This window comes from Pan troglodytes, chromosome 23, assembly GCF_028858775.2.
Source record: "Pan troglodytes isolate AG18354 chromosome 23, NHGRI_mPanTro3-v2.0_pri, whole genome shotgun sequence".
NCBI classification, from domain to species: Eukaryota; Metazoa; Chordata; class Mammalia; order Primates; family Hominidae; genus Pan; species Pan troglodytes.
Genome location: NC_086016.1, coordinates 40,401,149 through 40,410,594, shown reverse-complemented (window position 1 = coordinate 40,410,594; position 9,446 = coordinate 40,401,149). Strand labels below are relative to the sequence as shown.

The 9,446-nt window shown below is 51.6% G+C and overlaps 1 non-coding gene across 1 annotated transcript in view; it reads left to right on the top strand.

Moving 5' to 3' along the window:
- The first annotated feature begins 6,025 nt into the window (after nucleotides 1-6,025).
- LOC104003774 (uncharacterized) overlaps nucleotides 6,026-9,446 on the top strand; it is a 33,986-nt gene continuing 30,565 nt past the window's right edge. Inside the window, exon 1 of the transcript XR_010155966.1 lies at nucleotides 6,026-6,192. This is a non-coding gene — a transcript (uncharacterized LOC104003774). The remainder of the gene's footprint in view (nucleotides 6,193-9,446) is intronic.

The window sequence follows — 9,446 nt, the reverse complement described above, 5'->3', positions numbered from 1 at the left end:
CTTTGAAGCCAGGAGGTGGAGGTTGCAGTGAGCCGAGACTGCACTATTGCACTCTAGCCTAGGCAACAAGAATGAAACTCCATCTCAAAAAAAAAAAAAAAAAGAGGGGACCAGTGTTTTGGGAGTTCAGAAGAGGGGCTAAAGATTATGAGACTGGGCTGGGCATGGTATCTCACTCCTGTAATCCAGCACTTTGGGAGGCCAAGGTGGGCAGATCACTTGAGTCCAGGAGTTTGAGACCAGCCTCAGCAACATAGCGAAGCCTTGCTTCTACAAAAAATACAAAAATTAGCCAGGCGTGGTGGCGAGGGCCTGTCGTCCCAGCTATTTGGGAGGCTGAGGTGGGAGGATCGCTTGAGCCCTGGAGGCAGAGGTTACACTGAACTGAGATCACACCACTACACTGTAACCTGCACAACAGAGTGAGACCCTGTCTCAAAAACAAAGCAAAACAAACAAACAAAAAATGAGTGTGGGACTGAGAACAGGCTTTCGGCTCTGGGGTGGGGGAGGTGATGTGTGTGTGCCAGGCCTTGGGGGACTAGGAGAAAGTGGAGATGGGGTCAAAGGATGACATATTTGACTGGGGCTAGGAGGTGAGGAGGACGGGGTTAGTCCAGGCCAGCCAGGTCTGGGCGGGGGCAGTGCTAGGGGAGGGCGGGAGGGAAGAAGCTTTGCTCAGCACCCAGCAGAAGTGAGGATAAGGACTAACAGGCTTTATTTGGAACCAGGGAAGTCATGCAAATATATGCAAAAGATCATGCAAATGAGCCTGGCTGGGTGGCCGGTGGGAAGAGGACCCAGCTGGCGATTTTGTTCCTAAGTGTGGTCCAGGGCCACCTGTGACAGAATCACCCAGGAGCTCATCCTGGCCCCTGCCACCCACAGCCCTGCTGCTTCCTCCCTTTGGGGCTGCAGCCCAGGAGTCCACATGCCCAGGGAGCTCCCGGGTGACGACTGACTTCCGCATTCATTCATGGACCTGCGCGTGGTGACGCATTATAATGATACCACATTATAATATATAACACAGACATTCAAGCAGAAAAGTATGTCTCCCTCCCACCCCCATTCCCAGACACAACCCCCGGTGCCAATTCCTTGTGTGTCCTTTTTTTTTTTTTTTTTTTTGAGACAGAGTCTCACTCTGTTGCTCAGGCTGGAGTGCAGTGGCGTGATCTTGGCTCTCTGCAGCCTCCGCCTCCCAGGTTCAAACAATTCTCCTGCCTCAGCCTCCTGAGTAAATGGGCTAACAGGCATGCACCACCATGCCCGGCTATTTTTTGTATTTTTAGTAGAGACGGTTTTCACCATGTTGGCCAGGATGGTCTCCAACTCCTGACCTCAGGTGATCTGCCCGCCTTGGCCTCCCAAAATGCTGGGATTACAGGTATGAGCCACCGTGCCTGGTCCCTTGTGTGTCCTTCTGGAAGCTACTCTATACATTCCCAGGTGATTCCACCTCCAACTGTTCAGATCCACTGCATCTTTGCATCTTAGGGCGATGCCTCTGGGTCACTCTGAAACTGAACTGTCACCCTTACATGCCTTTATTCACTTATTCAAAATTCCTGAGGAGGCTGCTGAATGCAGGGCCCATGCCAGGCACAGGGGAGACTCTGCTCTGCCCTCAGGAGCTCGCAGGAGATGGGGAGCCATTCATTTACAAAAGGCAGCAGCCCAGTGGTTAGAGCCCCAGCTCTGCAGTCAAGATGCTGGGTTCGGCAAGACCTCTCCTTCCCTGAGGGTAGTAATGGTACTTGCATCTCAGAGCAGCAACGTTATGGGCAAGAGGCTCATGCAAGCGTGAGAGCAGAGCAGTGTCTTTAATAAATGCTGCTTTCCTTCCAGAAAACAAGACTTTGCCTAGAGCAGATGCAATGGGGTCAGGGAGGCTTTTTGAACATTCACTGGCCAGGCTTGGGGCCAATCGGTATGAGCTGCTGGTGGCAATCAGGGCTTCTCTCTCTTTTCTTTTTTCTTTTCTTTTTTTTTTTTCTTTCCTTCCTTTCTTCCTTCCTTCCTTTCTTTCTTTTCTTTCTTCTCTCTTTCTTTCCTTCCTTCCTTCTTTTCTTTTTTTTTTTTTCACCCAGGCTGGAGTGCAGTGGCGTGATCTCAGCTCACTGCAACCTCCGCCTCCCAGGTTCAAGCGATTCTCCTGCCTCAGCTTCCCGAGTAGCTGGGACTATAGGCAAGCACCACCACACCCAGCTAATTTTTGTATTTTTAGTAGAGATGTGGTTTCACCATGTTGGCCAGGATAGTCTTGATCTCTTGACCTCATGATCTGCCCACCTCGGCCTCCCAAAGTGCTGGGATTACAGGCTCGAGCCACCACACCCGGCTGGGCTTGTTTTCTTGTCCCATTCTCAGGCAGAGCTCTCTCTGGCTACGGTTCCAGTGCTGTGGGGCCTGGATGGGCAGCTGTGACAACAGAAGGTCCACAGCCCTTGGCCTGTGTTCAGGGGCCCCGGGGCCAGGAGGAGCCCGGCAGTCTCTCCTGTGCTCATTCTGAGTCTCTCTGAATCAGCCCTTACCTTCAAGGCCTGCCTCCTCCAGGCAGCCTTCCTAACTGCTTCAGCCAGAAGGGGAAGGGGAGGACATGCTCACCACCCACCGGGCTTACTAAATACCTGCTGCTGGGTCCAGCGCTATGACATTAAAATAAATAAATAAATAAAAAATAAAAATAAACTCTAATCCTTCCAACCCTTATGGAAGGAGGCATTTCACACCCACAGGTGCGGCAACTGAGCCTCAGAAAGGTGAAGAGACTTGCCCAAGGCCGCCCAAAGAATCAGCCTCCATGTGGGCTCTAAGTCTGCCCTGTTCCTGTCTTTGGGACTCCCGCCTGGAGAGCCCGAGCCCCTCAGCAGCAAAGTCCCAGGGACTGTGGAGGGACTGGGATAGCTGGACTCCTGTCGGCAGGGATGCTCATCACTGGGTGACCTTGGTGACATGGCCCGCTCTCCTTCCTCCCTGGAACTCGATGATCTCATCTATCAAATAGTGCCTGGCCTGCGACCCAGGGAAGCTGGGAGCATGTCTTGTCTATACCTCCAGTCCCTCTGGGCCCCTCTCCCAGCCTCCACACACTTCTCCAGCTCAGAGGGTGCCAAACAAGCTCAGCACCCCCTGCTGCTCCCCACCAGGCCCCTTCCAGTCCCACAGTCCCCCATTTCCTGGGCCAGAGTCCTGAGCAAACCCTTGGAGTCTTCCTTTTCTTGCCCCCACATGCAGTCACCAGGTCCTTTAGCTTCTCCCAACAAAGGGGCCCAGCTGGCATCTGTCTCCACCAAGCTTTGGGCTCCCCACAGGTGGGCTCAGGTTGACTCAGCTCAGAGAAAGTTAACTGCGGGACAGGTGCACAGCTCAGCAGCAGGAGGTGGCAGAAGGGGCTGTCCCTCCTAGTCAGCTCTGCCTGAGCTGTTTGGACAATTGTGAAAAATGAGGTGTAGCTGATGTTTGCTGCATTGAACCAAGGTGAAGTGGGGCTTTTCTGCCCCTTCTCCAAGTACCATGTGCAGAGCTTCTCTTTTGGTTCCATTCTTTGTTTTTTTTGCTGGCATCTAGTAGCACCTGACTCCTTTAGAGATGGCCTAGGAAGGGAGTGATGGCGAAGCTGGATTTCTTGTGGGTGGAGCTAAGCATAGGAAGACCAACGTTCGATTTTCAATTTTCACTTCATGCAGTTATGAGTTTCTAGCTTTTATTACAAAACCAAATGTTTGCAGTGTTCTCCTGTTACTTTTGGAGTTTCCATATTTTAATTGTTTGAACTATACATGCTTTCCAAATAAATGGGAAGTATGAGTCTCACATTCTAAGGGAAGAATGTGTCTCAGGGAAGCCCTCCCGGGCGAATTCAGATCCCTCTATGTTCTTCTGAAAACACAGTATGTATTTGCAACCCAGCAGTCAGTCACTGGCAGAATTTTGCAACGATTTCCCAGTTTCGTTGGCACAACTCCAGGACAAGGTTCTTTGTAATTCTTTGCTCAAACATAAGGAGGATCACATATAAATAAAACTCTTAGCGGATAGATCAGTGAATATAATCATCTTTCAATTTTAAAAGCTACAACATAATAAGGCGCTCTCTTTTTTTTTTTTGAGGGAGGCAGCGAAACAGTAACAAATCATGATGCTATAATGTGAACAAAGTGGTAGCTTTGGAGGGCACAGGGGGAAAACAAGCACAACTGTTTTTGCTCAGAAAATAATTCAGTAGCAACAAGGTCTGAGAGCCAGGAATCTCCTTGTTCTTACTGAAACGATTATTTGTCAAAATATTTGATTGTTTCCCTATTCCCCCTGAAAAGTTTGGACTTTTCTTTTTGCTCGATTTTGACACTGGAATTTTTAACTGTCAGTGCTATTGTGTTCACAGCATTCAAGTTCTCAGAGTTCAAAGGTTATCCATTAACATGTAGAATGAGGCTACACTTAAAGGCTCAACCTGGTTCCACTTGTTCATAGTTTCTTTGTTGTGTAGCAAGACTCATAGTCATTTGTTTTCATAAAGTTAAATGAATTTTCTTGTTTATGAAGTGTTTTTGGACTGTGTTTTAGAATGTGACAATAAGATTAAAAAATATATTTTAAAGATAGGTATTCATCTTTTGTCAGAAAAGGAATCCTAATACTAAAAGTGATCAATATCAGTGGACTTGAGCGAAAAAAAATTCACCCAATTTAGTTTTTTAGTGCTGGCCTAAGAATCTACTGGCACTGCTAATTAATTGTGAGTAATTGATTGGCTTCCTTTTTAAAAAAGAGTAACCAGACCATATGGGGGGTTAGTAGTTATATATAAAATGACAGCAAAACATGACACTTGGCAAATTCTTCCCCTTTGCTGAGCTGTCTTCTCAAATTCCTTTTCCTGTTTATTAAGATTGCATTGCTCACCAGCTCCGGATCGTTTCTGTAGTGCGTTCTTTCTTTTGATTTAGGAAATAGATATTTTAAATGCTTTTCTTGATGTGTTTTAAAGTTTTTTCATTTTGGATATGCCGAAGGCCAGTAAAAAAACAAATATTTGGCTATTTTGTTTGTAGCGACTTGCATAGATCCATCTCACATTTGCATTAGTTTGCATTTTGGGGTAGAAAAACTGTGGATATGCTTGTTATGTCTGTGGTTCCTCGAGGCTTACTTAAAATGGGGAAATATCACAGGCCTTAGGAATCAGGATCTTTTTTTGTCCTTTTTTTCAGTAAGAAAAAAAAACAGTTGGGAAACGCTTTAAATGAGTTGTGCGTAGGGAGGAGGGGAAAGGGTAGCGGTTTTTTGTTTTTTTTTGTCCCCACTTTTTTTGTCCCCGGTTTCCTCCAAATGGATTTCTATCAAAACCAAGTAGATTCTTGGAACCTAGGCTAAGTTTAGAAATCTCAAGTTAGAATAGCGCAAGCCCAGTCCTTTCAGAAAAAAAAAAAAATCAGAACAATTAAATAGCTGTCTGAAGATACTCATTTAAAAACTTTATCTTCTCGACCTTCCTCACGCTTGAAGAAAATCTGAGGTGTTTTTCGCGCACAGCTGCCTTCTAACCCGCGAGCAACGGCGTTAAGGTTTTTGTTTGTAATTCGGGGTGACCCAGGGGTTCGGGCCGCGGGGCCCTCCCCTCGCCGGGACACACCTTGCAGAGGAGGGGGCGGCGGGGACGGGACCCGGGTCTGCGCCTGCGCACACCCTCGCGGCCCCCCCCTGCCCCCCCGCCGGGTACCTGTCACAGCTACCGCCGCGGCGCTCGCCCGCCACGTTAAGTCGGATGGCGGGAGTAGGGGTATGGGGCGGGGGGCGCGGGGATGGTGGCACGGCGCGTGCGTGCGCGGGAGTCGCCCAGCGATAAGTAGGAGTGCGCGCGCTCGCCGCTCGCTCGCCGCTCGCTCGCGTCCCGGAGGCGGAGTTTGTGGCGGGGGCGGAGTCCGTGGCGGGGGGCGGAGTCTGTGGCGGGGAGTGGAGTCTGTGGCGGGGGGCGGAGCGGGGGCGGGCCTATGCTAGTCACGTGGGCGCGGGGGCGGGGTGGGGCGGGGTGGGGCGGGGCGTCTCCGAGCGGCGGGCCGAGGGAGGGCGCAGCAGCTGCACCCTGAACACTTTCTGACCCAACAGTCCCCCAGCGCCGGACGCGCCGCGCCCCGGCGGCTCTAGGGACCCCCCCCCGCGCCTGCACTTAGCCCCGCGCCCGAGGTGAGCCCGGCCCCTAAATCCTCCGGGCGGGGGTGGGGGTGCGGGACGCTCCTTTTTTGTTGGGGGTCTTGGAGGCGCGAAGGCACTAGGCGCCTCGGCGGATGGCTGCACCCCTCGCCTGCGGCTCCCCGTGTCTTTTGGGGGGCCGGGTGCGGGCGCGGAATCCGGGAGGTGTCCGCACAAAAGGCCGAGAGAAACTCCGCGAGGCCTCCCTCCCTCCGCCCTCCCCGCCCCCTCCCCTCCGCCCTCCCCGCCCCCTCCCCTCCGCCCTCCCCGCCCCCTCCCCTCCGCCCTCCCCGCCCCCTCCCCTCCGCCCTCCCCGCCCCCTCCCCTCCGCGCGCGCTCCTCCTCTTTCAAACCCGGCTGGCCCGAGTGGAGTCAGCTCAGTCCCGGCAGCCGCCGCGCGAGGAAATGGCCGAGGGGCCGGAGCCACAGGTAACGGGGGGCGCCCCCCGCCCGCGCCAGCCGGGGCGCCCGCCTGGTCCTGCGGAGGCTCCCGCGCCGCCCCCGAGGTGCCCGGCTCTCGTTGTCTTGTCCCCCCCACAGGATGACCTCGGTTCCCCGTCTCAGCTTTCTAGCTGCTCTTCTAGGGCGCCCCCTCCCCAGCCGGCTCCTGCGCTTCCGCTGGCGGGAAGGTGCGGGCGATCCCGGGCTGCATCCGCTCTTGGCCGTCACACTCACGCCGCACGATTCAGAAGGGCTTGGGGTGCGGGGTTCCCTGAATCTCCGGCGGGAGCGGGGGTCCGGGGGTCTGCGGGGGTGGGCGGTGGGGGGCTGTTCCGAAAAGTTGGGTCGCCCCGCGGGGCGGGTCTCCCAATTTGCCCAGTCGGCCCTTGGGGCGCGGGCGGAGGGGGGACGTTGGCGTAGGGTCCCCCGCGATGCCCCGGGAAGGGCCGGGGCAAGTTGGAAATGGCCAAAACAATGCGTCGGGACAGGCATCCCCCGTAAACAATGGCCGGGACGGTCCACACGGGCCAGGCGGAGGGCGGGTCTAAGGGACCGCGGGAGGGGCTGGGCCTCTCCGCGGACCCCGAGGTGCGCCGGGTGACTCCCTCGGGTGCCCAAAAATCTGTCCCCGGGAGTCCTGGGGCGCCTGCTTATCCCTGAGCAGGGATGCACGGGGCTGCGTTTCCTGCATGTGTGCGATAAGGTGGCTTTTTTTTCCCTCCTCTAATTTTAAAGATTTTAAGTCTTAATGTTCTATAAACACTTAAAGAATATCTTTACAACTCAATTGTAGTGGAATACCCAAAGCCAGCTGGAAGCAGAACTGGGAACTCTAAAGGGCAGGAAGGATTGAAATGCTAGCCCAAAAGTGCTGCTGCTGTTTTTTTTTTCTTTTCTTTTTTTTAAAGGGAAGTTTCTGCCAGGAGGTGCCAAGTGGTGAAACCGCTCAGTTTCAGGCACAGCCCTCTTGTCTCTCGATTTGGCCCCGACTGCGAGCCGGACGGGATGGTGGAGGGGTGGAGGGGCGGAGGGCGCTGCTGGGGGCCTGGGAGGCTGGATTTAGGGCTGCCTGGGCGGTACCGCCCGAGGGGCAAGACCCGACACGCGGGGCGCGCGCCGCAACGTGGGTCCCGGGGATTTGAGAAGACGTTCAGGGCCCGGGTTGGAACCCACATTTTGGGATTCTGGGTAGGGCCACCGAAGACGGGAAGGCGCATTCTTGGGCGGATGGGGTGAGCAGAAGGGGAGTTTTCCGCCAGGTTTAGTTACAGGAGCTAGAAAAGGCCACTTCTGGGACCCTGGCATCTGGGCCACCCTGAGAGCCCCAGAAACTTTTTTCTCTTTTTCTTTCCCCCCCACCCCCCAGAAAAGGATAGTCATTTCAGGTTTAAGGCTTTGGTGTATTGTTCCACTTCGAAATTCCTTGAGCCTCAGTTTATCTTCCTGAATCAGCCTATGGGGCTTGGAGCGGAGAAAGTAAATGGCCGTTGCAGTGGTCCACTGGCCAGTTTGGGGGTCCTGTATAATTGGCCACTGTGTGTGTCAGGCCTCTGAGCCCAGGCCAGGCCATTGCTCACACAAAGCTTGTTTGGTGGTCTCTTCACACGGACGTGTATGAAATTTGGTGCCGTGACCCCAACCCTTAAGAAGGTTCTTTGTAATTCTCCCCACCCTTGAGAATGTACTTTGTGAGATCCACCCGAGAACAACCCCCTTTGACTGTAATTTTCCATTACCTTCCCAAATCCTATAAAATGGCCCCACCCCTATCTCCCTTTGCTGACTCTTTTCGGACTCAGCCCGCCTGCACCCAGGTGAAATAAACAGCCATGTTGCTCACACAAAGCCTGTTTGGTGGTCTCTTCACACGGACGCATATGAAAGTGTGTCCTACAGCGTAGCTAGGTTTCTTAGTTTTCTAGATCGTTTGGAAGCATTAAGCTGTATGTTTTAAGAAGCCTAGGTCTGATTTAGTTCAGGTTGATTCAATAATGTCTTCATCGCTTTTGAGTTGGTTGAATGACTTGACATGAGATTAAGCTCAACAAAAGAAAAGGTGAGGTAGCAACAGCTGCCGTCCAGGCCTGGCCACTAGGTAGGGGTCTTAGGAGGCCTTTTACCTTCTCTTTTGTATATGTCGAGAAGGACATTTACAATGTTCTTATTTTACTGTACTTCTTTCCCCTGAAGTGGATGTTCTTTCTTGATTGATATCAAACAAGACTTAAAATGCTAAGTTTTATGATACTTAGACAATGAGTAATAGATGTAGTTTCTAAAAGCCTTTATGTGTCTGCAGTGACAAGTGCAGAGGAATAACCTCATTGCTTTTTGTCTGAAAATATAACAGGCAAGCCGCTAGTTTGTGCTTACTTAATGTGTGCTAAGAACTTTTAAGGTCTGTCCTTAATGGTAGATAACTTTTTTCCTTCTGAGAAGTCATATTTATTTTAGATATTGTTTTGTTCAGTATTCTGGAGACTAATAGTGTTTCATTTTGTTTCTTAACCCTGATGTTGCTGCCGTTTTTAATCGGTTATATTTAAATTAAAGAGGCAGTAACTTATTTAAAATACAGTTGTCAGTAGTTACAAGGCAGATTTATCATTTATTTTAATTGTTACAATAGGATTAATAATCTGTTTGTTTGGAATTTTAATTATTTGGCGTGATGAGGAAAGCTAGTCCTTTAGAATTGTCTTTATTTGCCTACAGGAGTAAGTAGAGGACAAGATATGACTCTTATTGGTGAAGGACACACACTTTTTTCTTTAATGTCCCACTCTTTTAATCCTTTTGTCTTCACA